Source organism: Salvelinus namaycush, chromosome 8 (assembly GCF_016432855.1).
Source record: "Salvelinus namaycush isolate Seneca chromosome 8, SaNama_1.0, whole genome shotgun sequence".
Classification (NCBI taxonomy): domain Eukaryota; kingdom Metazoa; phylum Chordata; class Actinopteri; order Salmoniformes; family Salmonidae; genus Salvelinus; species Salvelinus namaycush.
In genome coordinates this window covers 43,306,021-43,324,480 of record NC_052314.1, presented here as the reverse complement: position 1 = coordinate 43,324,480, position 18,460 = coordinate 43,306,021, and the positions used below count along the sequence as shown (strand labels likewise).

At 42.2% G+C, this 18,460-nt stretch overlaps 1 long non-coding RNA gene across 1 annotated transcript; it reads left to right on the top strand.

The window, feature by feature from the left end:
- Positions 1 to 7,980: 7,980 nt before the first annotated feature.
- On the top strand, positions 7,981 to 15,170 carry LOC120051925. The gene is made up of 4 exons (XR_005477338.1): positions 7,981 to 8,026; positions 8,172 to 8,243; positions 14,340 to 14,423; positions 15,131 to 15,170. It is a non-coding gene; the product is annotated as an uncharacterized LOC120051925 (long non-coding RNA).
- The last annotated feature ends 3,290 nt before the right edge of the window (positions 15,171 to 18,460 follow it).

Sequence of the window (18,460 nt, the reverse complement as noted above, 5' to 3'; positions counted from 1 at the left end):
AATGTCACTCATCTAGAACTGTAATGAAGATCAAACAGACTTTGGTTCCATCACGCTTGATCATACATGCTGTGTGTGTGTGTGTGTGGTGTGCGTGCGTGCGTGCGTGCGTGCCGTGCGTGCGTGCGTGCGTAGGCGTGCGTGTGTGCGTGTGCTTGTTGTGTGTGTGTGTGTGTGTGTGTGTTTGTATCTTAGGGCCAGGCCGGGGTGTAGGACCAGTGGTGGAGCTATAGCTTTAGGAGTGTTTCCCCATTTTTCCATGATGATATAGCCATAATAAATAATAATAAAAATAAGGTTGCTGGAAATACACAGCATATCATCATCTAAAATACCCTTCCCTTTCACTTTGACCACTGCTCTCACTGGGACAGCACATACCACCCCAATCAACGACACAGCACCGCTACAGGGCTTTGTCAATCTGGGCCGGTACCAGACAGTTAGTGTTATTTATTCAGGCCATGGAAAAAGAAACACAATTTATTTGGACTCTCTGGGCAATCAGTGACCAGTGATTGGCCCAACACACTACCAGGGAGAAATGGAATCAGTCAGTATTTTTAACCCTTTACAAAGTCACCTCTTTAGAATTGTCATATGTTAACAGGGCCAAATTGACAATGCTTCAAAACGAAGAACTTGAGAAGCAATATGCATAACTATGGTGGCGATTGAAAAGGGAGCACTTTTGGAGGATATGGGGAAATTATCACACAAAAGGTGAGGACCGCAACAGTTCACTCTGAAATCCAGACATTCTTTTGCATGCATTTGTTTTTAATAAAGGCCTAACTGGTGTCTCCAGTGGCCACACATCTCTCCAAAGTATGCACAGGTTACTAAATATTTTCAATGCACTTTTAGGGGACTCAAGAAAAGACCTTCACAACTATTAGGTTGCTTGTTTTTTAGTCAAGGCACATTCCAGGAACAATAAGAAAAATCCAGCAATTCATGACACATCATCCACCACGTCCCCCTTGCTAGGAGGGAACGGGCACGGTTATGTAAATATTGAATATCTGAACGCGGACGTTAGTATACGAATACTTGAGATAGTAATTCAATTTGAGATATTTTTTTTTTTTTTTTACAAGTCTCAATTAAATCCCATTATCAACTAGTAACAGCAGTCAACATTTGGACACACCTACTCATTCAAGGGGTTTTCTTTAGTTGTAATATTTTCTCAGTGTAAGATTATAGTGAAGACTTAAAACCATGAAATAACACATATGGAATTCATGTAGTAGCCAACAAAGTGTTAAATAAATCAAAATATATTTGATATTTGATGTTCTTCAACGTAGCCCCCTTGCACACTCTTGGCATGGCAGATTGACTACAATTACGGATAAGTTAGCTACATGAAAAGGAGTTAGGACTACAACGAGCACCCACAGGTAGCTGTTTGTTTAATCTGAATGGGTTGGTGTATGACCAAGATTGGGACGCAGCAAAATACCCTCAGCTACTTGGTAACTGGCTATCTTTCACTAGCAATGTTTAAATAGATTTGAATGCAGTACGAGTATAGGCACTGTCGATGGGGTGATATACTATATATACACAAAAGTATTGTATGTTAACACCCCTTCAAATTAGTGGATTTGCTATTTGAGCCACACCGTTGCTGACAGGTGTATAAATCGAGCCTTTATCCTGCATCTCTATAAGACCAAAGCATTGTCAGTAGAACGGCCTTTGAAGAGCTCGTGACTTTCGACGGGCACGTCATAGAATGGGCAACAAGTAAAATTTCCAACAAGTTCGTCACACAGAACGGAGCACTGAGTGCTGAGTGCTAGAGCGTCAAAATTTGTATTTTTCTTCATTGCAACACTCACTACCGAGTTCCAAACTGACTCTGTAAGCACCTATTCTTTGAGCTCATGAAATGGTTTTCCATGGCGAGCAGGCCGCACCAAGCCTAAAATCACCATGCGAAAATGCCAAGCTTTGGCTGGAGTGGTGTAAATGCTCACCGCCCTTTGAACCTGGAGCAGTGGAAACGCGTTCTCTGGAGTGATGAATCACGCTCCCATCTGACAGTCCGCAGACTAATCTGTTTTGCCGGATGCTAGGAGAACACTACCTTCCGAATGAAGAGTGCAACTTGTAAGTTTGGTGAAGGGAATAATGGTTTCGGGCTTGTTTTTCATGCTTTACGTGCTAACCCTCTTTAGTTCCAGTGAGGGACAAATCTAAATACTACAACATACACTGAATTCTAGACGATTCTCTGCTTCAACTGTAGTACAGTGTTGGAAGGCCCGTTCCTGTTTCAGCATGACAATTCCAGTGTGCACAAAGCGAGGTCCATAGAGAAATGGTTTGTCGAGATCAGTGGGAATACCTTAACTGGCTTTGCACAAGCCCTGACCTCTCAACCCCATCAAACCCGTTGGTTGAATTGGTATGCCGACTACGATCCAGGCCTAATCGCCCCCCCCAAAACCCCCCCCCATCCCCCCCAGTTTTTTCCCCGACCTCACCAATGGCTCTGGGTGGCTGATCAAAGCAAGCCCACACAGCAATGTTCCCACATCTAGTGGAAAGGCCTTCCCAGAGAGTGGAGATGTTATAGCAAAAAAAAAGGGGGCCCAACTCCAAATAAAATGCCCATGATTTTTTGCATGAGATGTTCGATAAGCAGATTACACCATACTTTTGTCATGTAGTGTAGATAACCTGTTGCATTTACAAGTTTGTAGGCGGGAGTCAGTGGATACTTTATTCTCTCTCTCCCTCTCGTTTCACACACACCACTGACCCCTGCCCATCCCCCACCCTTCTGGAGACGTACACCGTCTCTCTCGAGTTGCGCGGGTTACGCATCAAACAATGTCAAGTTTAAACAAAGTTACAAAAAACCCGCTATCAACTATCGGATATCCCAAAACATTTTAGGAAAATATTTAAAAATAGTGGATTTAAAAAAAAATGCCCATCCCTAACATCCCCAAAACAACCACACAAACCCACTCTAATGTCAGTCCGTTTACGGATGCGGTTGTCACCTCAGCCGCCAGCCTCAGGAAGTACGTTTTCCATCCCAGCCCTCTCCTTCAGCCAACTGTCGTTTGTCCACTCTGTTGACCTTTAAACCAACTGACCCCGCAGAAGCTACTCTGGCTTCTTTGGGTCAGTAGAAGGCACTCTAATAAATCTACACCATTTATGCTTAGATGACAACAATACATACATTTTTACATACAGATTAGCTATGCAGCTAAAAAGAAACAACCCTCAATCATAACCCTTTTGGCTGGCTCCCATTTGATTGTGAGAACATTCTAAATGCACGGGATATGCCAATCCCAAACATTTAAAAAATACACTTATGTAGCATGCCATTAGGCATATGGCGTATACAAATGGTAGAGGGAGTAGTAGAAGTATTGTATCGCTTCCTGGGTCAACCCTTCCAGTTTCCTCTTCTCCCCTCTCCCATCGCTGTCAATTCACCTAAAATAAGCCTCGGTGAGCCCACAGTACTAATCCGGTTAGAGGCAGAGGGCCAAAACAGCAGTAATTTCCCTGATGATATTCACACCCCCCAAAGACACAATACATTAGGTCTGGGATGTTACTACTGCTAAATTACTTGATGTCTAATGGGAATGTGGTTGCTCAGTTGAGAGCTTTTACATTCTGCTTCATCAATATCACAACAGACTGTGCTCCTGATACTGTAGGCTTTGAGAGATCATGTTTCATTTCCGTTGTTAGAGCAGGCGGCATTCAAAGTCTGATTCGCTGGCAATTTTGCAGGTGGTTCTCCACCAAAAAAATATTTATAAAAAAACACTTGAAAATACAATGTTTATTGAGTACTGTATACATTGGTTCTCTTATATTTTGAATATAGAGATTAACATGTAATTCAGTTGAAGGTTTTTGTTGATGTAAAAAAGGTATGGTGTGTGGAGGAGATATTGCGTGTGTGTCCCCCGCCTGAAAAAGTGGAATACACTGGTTTCGCCTGTACATCTGTGTTTAAGAGTGTGTGCATAACCTAGCTTAAAAATTGTAAATGGGATTTGTTTGGATTTGGAAATCAACCGTTGTAATATAAAGGGGTGGGTGTTTGAGTGAGATGACAGCGGAGGAGCAAACAAGTAAATGCCACAAGCCCCCTTCATTATCGATGCATTGTGCCGACTCATTGCAACTGAAGTCAGGAGTGAGCGTTACGTGTTAGCCAGACTAAAGCTGGCACCTAGCCGAACTGAACGAGTGTGCCACATCTTCTTAAAATATCTTCACTTGAAAAACGAGACACAACAGTACTGTTTTCCTCTTCAGACGCCGGAGCTAGTTAACGTTCCTCCAATAGTCCAAATTAATCAAAGATTAATTAAATTAAATTTGACATAATCTGTCATAAATGTTTGATTTTTTGGCGGAGGAGATCTTAGTCGCGCATTTTACATCAGTATTACTCAAGTGAAAAATATGCATAAAACGATCTCTCGTTGAATGCAATAAACCCTAATTGAAGAATTCCTCCAGTTGACCATCACCGACAAATGTCATAGACTCCAGCTACTAAACTTTTGACTTGCTTCACAGAAAAAAATGCACGAACAGCCTAAAAAAAACCTTTGCCGAGCCAAAATGGGAAAAAACATCACAAAATGACATCATAATATGCACAAACTGGTCCAAACTGTTTTCGATGGAAGCATGCGGATGCCTTCGTAGGGATTAGATGAGAGGAGATGGGATGGACGTTCTCACGCTGTCTGATCATCATGGGTGCTGGAGTTTGATTTTTACAAGCTATCCACTGCCTGGCAATAGCCCTAAACATGCTTCCATGACTGAATTAATGATGAGTTGCAAACATGTGTCCACGAACCCTTGGATTGCTGATGCTATGTATTGGACAATGAGAGGCTTTGAACACTGGTCGGACGTATTGTCACTCCTCAGAAGGATGCAGTCCTCCATGGGAATTCATGAATTATACAGTACTTCAATTAATAAAATGAACATTTATTTAAAACATTTTGTTGTTGTATGTGGGGACAGTAACGTTAGAACTTTTTTAAGAATTATTATTTATATTTTATTACTTTTTAAAAAAAAAAAAAGCGAAAAAAAAAAGAAAATGTTTATATTAGATTATATAGCATTAGTGCAAGACTGGACGTTATGTACCTGCTAGCATGCTAGTAGATACCATAGACTTCCCTCATTGCGCGTAATGCTAATAACATTGCTTGCGAAACTACCTAGAACTTCTTCATACTGGCTGCAGACATAAAATGGTATCCATGATTTCATCGACTCTGGTGGTGGAATATATAAAGGGCTTAATTGGCCAAAATCCCAAATATCCTTTAATAAATTACATTTCTATAGGCTTACAAACTATTTTTTTTTTACAAATGGTGGGAGAGTCCAGATGTAGGCATGCTGGTTTTCAAAACAGCGCCACCTGTTAGTCATCTAGTGTATTAATATAAAACATTGGTCGGCAAACTACGCTCACATTACCACTAGGCCTAATGAATATGTGCTTGACAACAAGAGAGAAAAAGAAAGGGAAAAGACATTGACAAGGCACTCAACAAACCTGAAAGTCTTCAATACATATACTGCACAAAATATAAACGCAACATGTAAAGTGTTGGTCCCATGGTTCATGAGATGAAATAAAAGATCCTAGAATGTTCCATATGCATCAAAAGCTTATTTCTCTCAAATGTTGTGCACAAATTTGCTTGAATCGCTGTTAAATAAGCATTTATTTTATCCTTTGCAAAGGATTTATTTTTTTATTTATTTCACCTTTATTTAACCAGGTAGCAGTTGAGAACAAGTTCTCATTTCAACTGCACCTGGCCAAGATAAAGCATAGCAGTGACAGACAACAACACAGAGTTACACATAAAACAGTACAAATCAGATATTTTACAGTAGAAAAAAGACCAAAAAAAAAGAGAATCTATTATACAATGTGTGCAAAAGGCATGAGAGGTAGCAAAAAATAATAGGCCATAGGAGCAATAATTACATTTAGGCAGATTACACTGGGGTGATAATCATCAGATGATCATGTGCAATAGAGATACTGGTGTGCAAAGAGCAGAAAAGTAAAATAAATGAAAAACAGTATGGTGATGAGGTAGGTAAATTGGGTGGGCTATATACTGATGGACGATGTACAGCTGCATCGATTGGTTTAGCTGCTCAGATAGGCAGATGTTAAAGTTGTTGAGGAGATAAAGTCCCCTCCACTCAGAGATTTTTGCAATTCGTTCCAGTCGCAGGCAGCAGAGAACTGAAGGAAACGAGCTGCCAAATGAGGTTTGGCTTTAAGGGATGGGGGTGGGGGGGGGGCTGTTGGCGCATGTTGGAGTAGCCAGGAGGAAGGCATGCCAGCCCGTTGGAAATGCTTGTTGAGATCCTTCGATTGCACGAGTTAATCGGTGGTTGACCGTGTGGTAACCTAGCCTCAGTGACCTGGCCTTGCTGCTATTCCAGTTTCAACTGTTCTGCCTGCGGTTATGGAACCCCTACCTGTCCCAGACCTGCTGTTTTCAACTCTTAATGATCGGCTATGAAAAGCCAACTGACATTTATTCCTGATTATTATTTGACCATGCTTGTCACTTATGAACATTTTGAACATCTTGGCCATGTTCTGTTATAATCTCCACCCAGCACAGCCAGAAGAGGACTGGCCACCCCTCATAGCCTGGTTCCTCTCTAGGTTTCTTCCTAGGTTTTGGCCTTTCTATGGAGTTTTTCCTAGCCACCGTGCTTCTACACCTGCATTGCTTGCTGTTTGGGGTTTTAGGCTGGGTTTCTGTACAGCACTTCGAGATATTAGCTGATGTACGAAGGGCTATATAAAATAAACTTGATTTGATTTGATATTTATTTTATAGTCAACTTCGTGCCGAAGTTATCCTCAGTCACAGAGAGACAGATAAACAGCTTGTTTCTATGTTTAGGGGAGATCTTCTGTGTAGAAAGTGATGTGGAAGGGCAAAAAAAGCATTTAACAAAGCACTAGCTGTTCTACGAGTGGTCTGAGATAGCGTTTTCAACTGCAACTTGACTAATTATGGTTTTGGGAAACAGCTCTGAGATTTAACAACGCTCCTATGAAGGTTCTAATGATTAACATAGCCTTATGATGGTTTTGGGAAACTGGGCCTTGGATTATAACATATTGATACAATGTTGAATGCTAAGATAGTTTATTAGCATGTTCAAGGCGCTTCTCTTATTTCTGTTTTTCTGTGTGTATTAATGTCCATTCTCTCTCTTTTCTTGTCAGATTTGTCTGTGTTTGCTGCAGCTGGAGGACAGACTCAGAACACTCAGACAGACCAGGCAGCAAAGGTCAAAGGTGAACAGGACCTGGACATTGACTGGTCAGAGAGTGACTATGATAGTGAGGGAACAATGGATAGTGACAATGAGTACATAGGTAAAGACGAATGGACAAAGTGGAGCGTGGGCATTGAAGAAAAGAAAGCGTGTACACAACTCCAACATGATGGAAATACAGCTGAGAGAGACATCATAAACCAAGAGAAGAAAAAGCTCCAGCCAGCAAAATGCGAGAGAGAGAGAGAGAGAGAGAGAGAGAGAGAGAGAAGAGAATCAGGAAGGGACAAGCAAACAGACCAGACAACCACAGTGTAAATGTAGGACCAGGCAAAGTGACAGGGGACTCGAACAGAAAACATTTCATTCTCTGTGGTTTAATAGGGAAGAGCACCATTGCTCTCTCCCAAAAGTTAGGTTGGTGCGTAAAATCCGTTCAAATAAATAAAACAGTGCGATGGTCTGCACTCGAAAAGATGTCGCATAAAGCTTACGTCATTTTTAGATTTAAAAAATATACATTTCAACTGCATCAGGGATGGTGTACACAGATGTTTCGGCTTTGCAGCCTTCTTCAGGGTGGTTTAGCATCACTCAGACGACGCCATCTTAATCCACATGGGGAGCCTAATAAAACTATTACATTTAAGTAACAGCAGTGTATCTCACTAAGGTACTGAGTTATGTGTGACTGCAGTTTATTAACACAGTACTCCTCTAGTGCATTGAAACAGCTTATAGGCCTTAACTATACTTATATTGCTGTGTGTTATTGTCCTATCAAATCTCCATTCATGTATATTCCTTTCTGTCCTTAGATTACTCTATTTTCACTGCATCAGGGCTAAAGAGCAAGGACCCGCATGATCAACAGCCAGTAAAATGAAAAGGTAAAACATGAAGGGGGATAGAGAGGGACAGACTTTTCACAAAGTATTTGATGGCACAGTGAGGTATAGGTAAAAAGGATGAGAGATATAGAAAGAGGGAGACAAAAAAGGAAAAGAGAGACAAAGAGAGAAAAAGAGAGGCAGACAGACAGAGCAAGACAGACAGACAGACAGACAGACAGACAGACAGACAGACAGACAGACAGACAGACAGACAGACAGACAGACAGACAGACAGACAGACAGAGAGAGAGACAGAGGCAGACATACAGTAAATTACTCAAATGTCAAACGTAAGCACATTCCATTCGTTCCCATGTGGATATGCTTTGCTCCCATAGGAGAATGATCGAGGCTAAAAGTCCGTATTAGCATGGGTAGTGCCATTGAGGGCTTCCACCATTTCAATGTAGTCAACTGGGTGGGACTTCCACTTCATTGGCTGATCTTTCCTGGTGAACTTGTTGTAGTCATGTCCAACGGTCATCTTGACGGATCAGCCAATCATGAAGAAGAAAAATTACTTCTTCAAAATGGAGATAGCCTCAATGGCACTGCCAATGCTGTTAGACGCTATAATGCCACAGACACAAAGAGGAGTCCCCTGTCTCTATGTTTGCTCCTCGTCTGAATCTCAGGTGACAAGGGATGTCGTACTATGGCTCAGTTTACACAGGCAGCCCAATTCTGATCTTTTTTTCACTAAATGGTCTTTTGACCTGTAAAATATCTGATTTGTACGTTTGTTTATGTGTAACTCTGTGTTGTTTTTGTCGCACTGCTATGCTTTATCTTGGCCAGGTTGCAGTTGTAAATGAGAACTTGTTCTCAACTGGCCTACCTGGTTAAATAAAGGTGAAATAAATAAAACAATGAACTTGGAGTCTGTAGTTGTACACAGTGAAGCATTGAGGATGAGTAATTGCGTTCTTAGAGTGATGTCATAATGGATCATGCGGTCATAAGAAGATAGAATCCTCTTGCTATTAGGCTAGAATCTTAGGTGGGAGAACATTCCTAGAGAAGGTTAGTTGGAGACGGTCATCATATTGGTAAGTCATGTTTATACATTTTTCCAAAAGTTATGGTGAATCTACTATAATGGAGAGGACGGTTTTAGGCAAATATGATAGAAATCCTTAGCCTACTGCGAGTATCTAACTCCTGTCTTATGTTTAAATTAATATTTTCTTGGTTAAAGATTGGTTTGCATTAACAGCATAGTGTACTGTACTATAAACATTTTGAAAAGATTTACACAAAATCTATAGTATAAAGAGAAGTTTGCATAATTGGTTGGTCACAGCTTTTTAAGTTTGGATACAGGGCAGTCTTATGGTGAGATGCAAAATAGTGTATTAGAGACACTAGAAATGTAGGCATTGATGAAAGACACCGCATAGGTTAAATGCTTTAATAGTAGTTTGAATGAATGCATGTCAATTGTGTTTAGGGAAACTGGGAGGTTATGTTTTTTGGAAATACTGTCACTATAATCACAGGATACATAGCCGCAGGAAGTAGGGGTGCTGCAGCACCCCCTGATACATTGTAATAAATAAATACATGTTTTATTTTTTATTATTACAAATGTATTTTTACACCAAATTAGTGCACTAGGCCTTTGAGCGGAGAAAAATATTCCTCAGCACCCGTCCACACATCTTCCCTCATCCATGATAGTGTGCTATGGTTCTTACTGCTAAGAGGTTAGAGGTACAGAGGGCTATATACCCTTTTCACACTACTGAGCCAATTCAGCCAAACGTTACATTGCTATTGTGTGAGACACAATGTGTGATGTCACAGTGTGAAACACAATGTCAATTTCATAGAATTAGGAATTAGAATACTAGAATGGAAATGAGCCTTCTTATGATTGTCCAAAAGTCAGCCATGTTGGTCAGGGAGTTGGTTAACCATGGTTTCCCAGTGCTGTGATAGGATATTGTGTAAAACAATTGGTATAAAAACTGTATTTCCAATTAGTTATATGACAACATTTTAGGTTGACTATAATTTCATTACATCACATGCCTTACTTTTATTTTCCTGCATAAGTAAAAGCAGGAAATGCATCACCTATGCCGCTACAGCCATTCATTCCAATTAGACTGGTTTTGGATTTCTCCCTGACCAAGATGGCTGCCATTTTCACCCCATTATGGAACTTTGATAGTTTATGACGTAGCCCCTCTAGTAATTTAATAGGATCTCTATGGTCAAAATATGGTTGAGAGGTGATATTCTAGAGATGGTTAGAGCAGGAATAGAAATATAATTGCTAGAAAGGACATCCCTATTCAATTCAATGTCGTGCTGATGGGTGCACCCTTAGCAAAGCAGGAAGTGTCCTCCATTAACCAAGAAGTACAGGATTGTATTGTGCTCATTATTTAATGTCAACTGACATTACACACATTTCAATGAGAAGTCCTTGCCATGGCGTTTCAAATAACAATGGCAATTGTGTATAACAATGCCAAGCTAGCCATTTTGAGTGTAACCGTGAGAGGGTGCAGTCAAATTGCCGGGGTCTGAGGGGATATTTCCATTCTACACATTCTATTTATATGAGAGTAGTTTGCAGAAGGATTTTAGAAGTTTGCACAAAGACACAGAAGTAAAATAAACTTCCAATTGACAATCTGCAGGGGAAATTGTCAGTAATTTTAACAATAATACAATTTCTGTCAATTTGGAATATACTGTACATTAAGGTCAAATTCATCTTTGGCAATTGGGTAAAAAGGAAAGATGGAACTGTTAAAAGTGATGTGCTTGATGCCGATGACGTCTTTAGATTGTTTAAGGATTTGTTTTCCTTTAGCAGCATTCTGCAGGATGCTAACATTTACGAACTCTCTTTTAGAGCTCATTCGTTATGGAAGTGCAGAGTATTGGTCAGAGCGACTGGCATTTTGAGGTGGGCCTGCTAAGGAAAGAGGTGGGCCTGCTAAAGCAATGGGCCTGTATGGAGGAGACGAGACAGATAGAGAGACAGAAGATGGAGATGTATGGAGAAGAGAGACAACAGCAGGATTACCAGCATCTGGAGATGAATAGACAGAAGGTGTTGAAGGAGGTGGAGAGGGACAGACTTGAGAGGATGAAGAGGGAGGAGAAGAAGGAGCTTGCAAAAATAAATCAGATGAAGGATGAAGAGTTGCTGTTAATGGAAATTAGAATGAGGGAAAGGACGAGAGAGATGGAGGAGGAGTGGAGGAGGTTCAGGGAGAAATCTGAGAGGCAGAAGGTAGAGAAACAGATGGAGCTCCAGAAGAAGAGACAGGAGGAGAGAGATGAGTGGGAGATATCTAAAAAGAAGAGCATGGAGGAATGGAAAGAGTTTTACAGGAAGGAAGAAGACTACCGAAAGGAAGAGGAATGGATGAAAGCAGAAAGGAAGGCAAAGAGAAAGGTGGAAGAAGGAAAGAGAAAGAGAAAGATGGGAGAAGAACAGCAGATGCTGAAAAAGCAAACCAGTCTAACGAAGAAACTGAGTGATGGAAAGAGAAGAGACCTGGAAGAGAGAAAGGAAGATGAAAATAATATGGGAGAAAAGTGTGTTAAGGAAGCAAGGGAAAGAGACAGGAGAGAACTCCTGAAAGAAAAGAGGCGGAGACAGATTGCAGAAGAAAAATTGACACACATGGAGAAACAAATGATGGAGAGGGAGGGGGAGAGAGAACTTGAGAGTCAGATTAGAGAAGATATGAGAAAAAGAGAAGAGGAAAGAAAGCATGAGGAGGAAATTAAAATGAAGAGACTGGAAGAGGACCTAAGGAAAGAAAAGAAGCAGAGACAGATTGCAGAAGAAAATATGACACACATGGAGAAACAAATGAGACAGCTGGAGGAGAGGGAGGAGGAGAGAGAACTTGAGAGTCAGATTAGAGAAGATATGAGAAAGCATGAGGAGGAAATGAAACTGGAAGACATGAAGAATGAAATGTTTGGGAAAATTAGAGAGTTGGAGGAGAGGATGATAAAGATGGAAAGACAGCATGCAGAGAAGACCACGATGGAGGAGGAGAAGGAGGAAAGAAAGAGGGTGGAAGACACAGTGAGGATGAAAGATTTTTCAATTTTCGCAGCGGCAACGGTTAAGACTCAGGGCCCAGGTGAGGATCAACTAGCAATTGAAGGAAAGACAAACGACACTCAGACAGACCAGGCAGCAAAGGTCAAAGGTGAACAGGACCTGGACATTGACTGGTCAGAGAGTGACTATGATAGTGAGGGAACAATGGATAGTGACAATGAGTACATAGGTAAAGACGAATGGACAAAGTGGAGAGTGGACATTGAGGAAAAGAAAGCGTGTACACAACTCCAACATGATGGAAATACAGCTGAGAGAGATGACATAAACCAAGAGAAGAAAAAGCTCCAGCCAGCAAAATGCAAAGGTGAGAGAGAGACCACTAGATGATAAGGAGAAGTTCAGATTGTGAAGTGAGCATGAATTCCCTCAGTATGTTTATCTATCTTTCCTCTTGCCCACCTCTCTCCCCCGGAAGATGTATCCATCTTTTCAGCTGGTGCTCAGACTCAGCAGACCCAGCAGTGCAAAGGTAAGAAAGAGGGGTGCAGCATTATGAATTGTTGTGTCACATAAGACCCACTACTCACTGGGCACAAACTGGTTGAATCACCCTTCTTTCCACAAAAAAATCATCTATTTTATAACATGACATTGAATCAATATGGAAAACTACTTGGATTTGCAAAATGTCATCAATGTAAAGGAATTTCAGGAATGTTTTTTTTCCACACAACTTTTAATCTAAATACAATTACATGGTTTACATTTTGTTGATTTCACATTAGTTGTCAACTCAATCAAATGTAAATCTAAACTAGACGTTAAACTGACGTCTGTGTCCAGTGGATAATATAATTTTTTATTTTCATGTCATCTTAGTTTACAGTTATTTTGTACACTGAAACCGTTAAGTCTATGGTAGTCACACATTCATATTTGGATTGCAGCCTACTACATGAATACATTGATCTGTTGGACCATTGATATTCAAACTGTCCTACAACTTGTCTAGTAAACTACATTGAGTTTTGTTCATTTGAAAGCATGTTCAGTATGAAAGCATCGTCAACACTGTACATCTTTTAGTGTTTAAGGTATTATTATCAAACACACTCCTTTTGATATTAACACCAGTAATTTTACTTTATCTTGTCAGATGTCTCCATGGTTACTGCAACTGAGTCAAAGACTCTGAAACCTCAGGAGGACCAGCCAGCAATGTGCAAAGGTGAAAAAGGCTAGAATTACCATATTGATGCAATGATGCGTGCTGAGCTAGCTTGAAAGCTGTGTCTCTGTGTTATATCTGTCTATTGATGTCCCTTCCTCTTTTCTCTTGTCTGTGTTTGCTGCAGCAGGAGGAAAGACTCAGAACACTCAGACAGACCAGGCAACAAAGGTCAAAGGTGAACAGGACCTGGACATTGACACAGACTGGTCAGAGAGTGACTATGATAGTGACGATGGATTCATAACTGAAGAAGTATGGCAAAAGCGGAAAGAGGACAATGAGAAGAAAAGACAAAACAAAGATTACACAGTTACACCATTACCGAATACAGATAGGATTGATGGAGAGATCTCAAGAGAAAAGATTGGAAAGATAAACCAAGAGCAGAGGGCTGCAGCGGAGGGAAAGACTCAGAACCCTCAGACATATCAGCCAGTAAAGGTCAAAGGTGAAAGTGACCTGACAAGTGGGGGAATGAACCAAGAGAAGACAGAGATAGAGGTCCTTCAGAGGTCTCGTCAGGAACAGCCAGCTAAGTGTAAAGGTCAGGAGGGTTGGAGGACCATGCTATAACCAGTAGAGCTGTCTTTTTACATTTAACATTTACATTTTAGTCATAGAGCAGATGCTCTTATTCAGAGCGACTATACTGGCCCCCTGTGGGAATCGAAAACACAAGCCTGGTGTTGCAAGCACCATGAAAGACCAACTGAGACACACTAAGCTCTAAATAACAGCAATGATGTTTATTTCCAAACCCCCCTCTCTGTCTGTCTGTCTCTCTCGCTCTCTCTCTCTCTCTCTCTCTCTCTCTCAGATTACTCCATCTTCTCTGTGGGCCAACAGGGGGTTGCACAGCCCCCTCCAGCCCAGCAGAATAAGACAACCTCCCCCCGCAAAGGTAATAACAAGAGCAGTTTGATTCATTGGCTCATCAATAAGAATGTATAAGAGCAACCAGTTTTAATAATCTTCAAAAATCCCAGAGTCTATTCCCCCTTGTCCCCCGTCTCTCTCTCTCAATTCAATTAAAATTGATTTATTGGCATGGGAAACATAAGCAAGTGAAATAGATAATAAACAAAAGTGAAATAAACAATAAAAAATTAACAGTAAACATTACGTTCACAAAAGTTTCAAAGGAATAGACATTTAAAATGTCATATTATGGCTATGTACAGTGTTATAAGTACAAAAGGTAAAATAAATAAACATAAATATGGGTTGTATTTACAATGGTGTTTGTTTTTCACTGGTTGCCCTTTTCTTGTGGCAACAGGCCACATATATTGCTGCTGTGATGGCACGCTGTGGTATTTCACCAAAATAGACATGGGAGTTTATCAAAATTTGATTTGTTTTCGAATTCTTTGTGGGTCTGTGTAATATGAGGGAAATATGTGTCTCTAATATGGTCATACATTTTTCAGGAGGTTAGGAAGTGCAGCTCAGTTTCCACCTCATTTTGTGGGCAGTGTGCACATAGGCAGACCTGGCTCTCAAGAGAAGACAAGCTATGGCGGTCTTTCTCAATAGCAAGGCTATGCTCACTTAGTCTGTACATAGCCAATGCTAATCTCTCTCTGTCTCTGTCTCTCTCTGTCTCAGATGTCTCTATATTTGCAGCTGGGAAAAATCGTTTGGCTAAGGTCCTGAAATCCCTTATATGCAAAAAAAAAACAAAGGCAGAATGCATAGGTAAGAGAGGAGAATGTTAAAACTGATAAGTGAAGTTTATTTGACACAGTATTACATGATTCTAACAGTGCTACTTGTTTTGTCTTTTTTCAGTTCCTGACGTTTTCCTTGCTAAGAAGTGACCTCTGCAATTTGACAAATATTTTCTGAAATTCATTTTCATTCTTTCCCTTGTTTTCTATATACATTCTTAAATTCTTCAAGCATTATAAAATAATAAAATAATTTTAGCATCAATGGTTTGTGTGTGCACATTGTTTTTAAGGGTCAGGTCAAGACCAATTCTGTGTTGTGTGTTTTGCTAGAGAGAAACAGTATGGATATTAGCCCAGATTCCTAACCTCTAGGGTTTGCAAAGTCTTAAAAAAACAATCAGCAGCCTTAGATTCCCCACAACTTTTTTTGTCACATTAGACTTGAAAGATATGCTAACAGAATTGAGCGTGCCAGAGAAAATGGCCTCTAATGGTCTCTAATGTACCCACAGTTTTGTACTCAAAGCATTCTTTGTCTCTTTAAATTGTCACATATGGTTGTGGCCATAGAGCTCGCCAGTTTGAAGTCCTAAAAACTGGAAATGAAACCTTGTGGTACAGATAGGGGTCTACCTGTGCCTGAGCACCTTAGTATAAATATCATCTGTCCTGCCCCAGCAGCATACCATTTGATTAACACTTGATAACACTTGATTTACATCATCATCAATTCTCGGTCTGGTTGGACTACACGCAGCAGAGAGAGGCAGAAAGACAGAGAGAGGAGAGGTTGCATCTCCGACCCTCCGACCCATGTCCACTCCTTCTTCAGTCGGGAGTTGCACATGTGTGTCAGGGCAGCAGCAACACAGGTAGTCTACACTCTAGCAAACCATCCTATACTAACATATCTCATAGTGAGAGAACCACATCAGACTCATCCTTTCATCTCATAGTGAGAGAACCACATCAGACTCATCCTTTCATCTCATAGTGAGAGAACCACACCAGACTCATCCTTTCATCTCATAGTGAGAGAACCACATCAGACTCATCCTTTCATCTCATAGTGAGAGAACCACATCAGACTCATCCTTTCATCTCATAGTGAGAGAACCACATCAGACTCATCCTTTCATCTCATAGTGAGAGAACCACATCAGACTCATCCTTTCATCTCATAGTGAGAGAACCACATCAGACTCATCCTTTCATCTCATAGTGAGAGAACCACATCAGACTCATCCTTTCATCTCATAGTGAGAGAACCACACCAGACTCATCCTTTCATCTCATAGTGAGAGAACCACATCAGACTCATCCTTTCATCTCATAGTGAGAGAACCACACCAGACTCATCCTTTCATCTCATAGTGACAGAACCACACCAGACTCATCCTTTCATCTCATAGTGAGAGAACCACACCAGACTCATCCTTTCATCTCATAGTGAGAGAACCACATCAGACTCATCCTTTCATCTCATAGTGAGAGAACCACACCAGACTCATGCTTTCATCTCATAGTGAGAGAACCACATCAGATTCATCTTTTCATCAAGCATTCATCAAGCATTTCTCAGACTTGACGTACAGGTCATGCTCCAACAGTCACCCAAGTACCTTGCGCACCAGAGACACATGCGCGGCGCGTGTAGCGGAATAGACTAGAATGTCATCGATATAATCCACCACACCCGCCCGTGCAGGTCCCTGAGAATCTCGTCTACAAAAGATTGGAAGACTGCTGGAGCATTCTTCAAGCCGTACGGCATGACGAGGTACTCATAATGGCCGGATGTGGTACTAAACGCTGTCTTCCACTCATCTCCCTCCCAGATACGCACCACGTTATACGCGCTCCTGAGATCCAGTGTCACGTTCCTGACCTGTTTTCTGTTGTTTTGTATGTGTTTAGTTGGTCAGGACGTGAGCTGGGTGGGAATTCTATGTTGTGTGTCTAGTTTGTCTGTTTCTATGTCCAGCCTAATATGGTTCTCAATCAGAGGCAGATGGTAATCGTTGTCCCTGATTGAGAATCATATATAGGAGGCTTGTTTTGTGTTGGGATTTTGTGGGTGTTTGTTACCTGTCTCTGTGTTTGTGTTCTGCACCAGATAGGTCTGTATCGGTTTTGCACATTTGTTATTTTGTATGTTGTTTGTAGTGTTTCACTTGTTCTTGTATTAAACATGTTGAACACTAGCCGCGCTGCACTTTGGTCCTCTCCTTCACCTATGGAAGAAAGCCGTTAACAGAAACACCCACCAAACCCGGACCAAGCAGCGTGGCAACGGGCAACAGCAACAGCAGCAGCGGTACAAGGAGGAATGGACATGGGAGGAGATTCTGGACGGAGAAGGACCCTGGGCAGAGCCAGAAGAGTGTCACCGTCCCAAAGCGGAGCTGGAGGCATCAAAAGCGGAGAGGCGGCATTATGAGGCGCTTGCAAGGCAGAGTGGCTGGAAACCCGAGAGGCTCACCCAAAAATTTCTTGGGGGGGGGGCTAAAGGGGAGTGTGGCGAAGCCGGGTTGGATACCTGAGCCAACTCCCCGGGCTTACCGTGGAGTGAGAGGGCGTCGTACTGGTCAGACACCGTGTTTATGCGGTAAAGCGCACGGTGTCCCCAGTACGCGTGCTTAGCCCAGTGCGGGCTATTCCACCTTGCCGCACTGGGAGGGCTAGGTTGGGCATCGAGCCGGATGTCATGAAGCCGGCCCAACGTATCTGGCCTCCAGTACGTCTCCTCGGGCCGGCGTACATGGCACCAGCCTTACAGGTGGTGTCCCCGGTTCGCCTGCATAGCCCAGTGCGGGTTATTCCACCTCGCCGCACTGGCAGGGCTACGGGGACCATTCAACCTGGTAGGGTTGGAGAGGCTCGGTGCTCAAGAGCGCGTGTCCTCCTTCACGGTCCGGTATATCCGGCGCCACCTTCCCGCCCCAGACCAGTACCACCAGTGCCTACACCACGCACCAGGCTTCCAGTGCATCTCCAGAGCCCTGTTCCTCCTCCCCGCACTCGCCCTGAGGTGCGTGCCCTCAGCCCGGTACCTCCAGTTCCGGCACCACGCACCAGGCCTACTGTGCGCCTCAGCAGGTCAGAGTCGGCCGTCTGCTCAACGCCGCCTGCACTGCCTGTCTGCCCAGCGCCGTCTGAGCCATCCGTCTGCCCAGCGCCGTCTGAGCCATCCGTCTGCCCAGCGCCGTCTGAGCCATCCGTCTGCCCAGCGCCGTCTGAGCCATCCGTCTGCCCAGCGCCATCT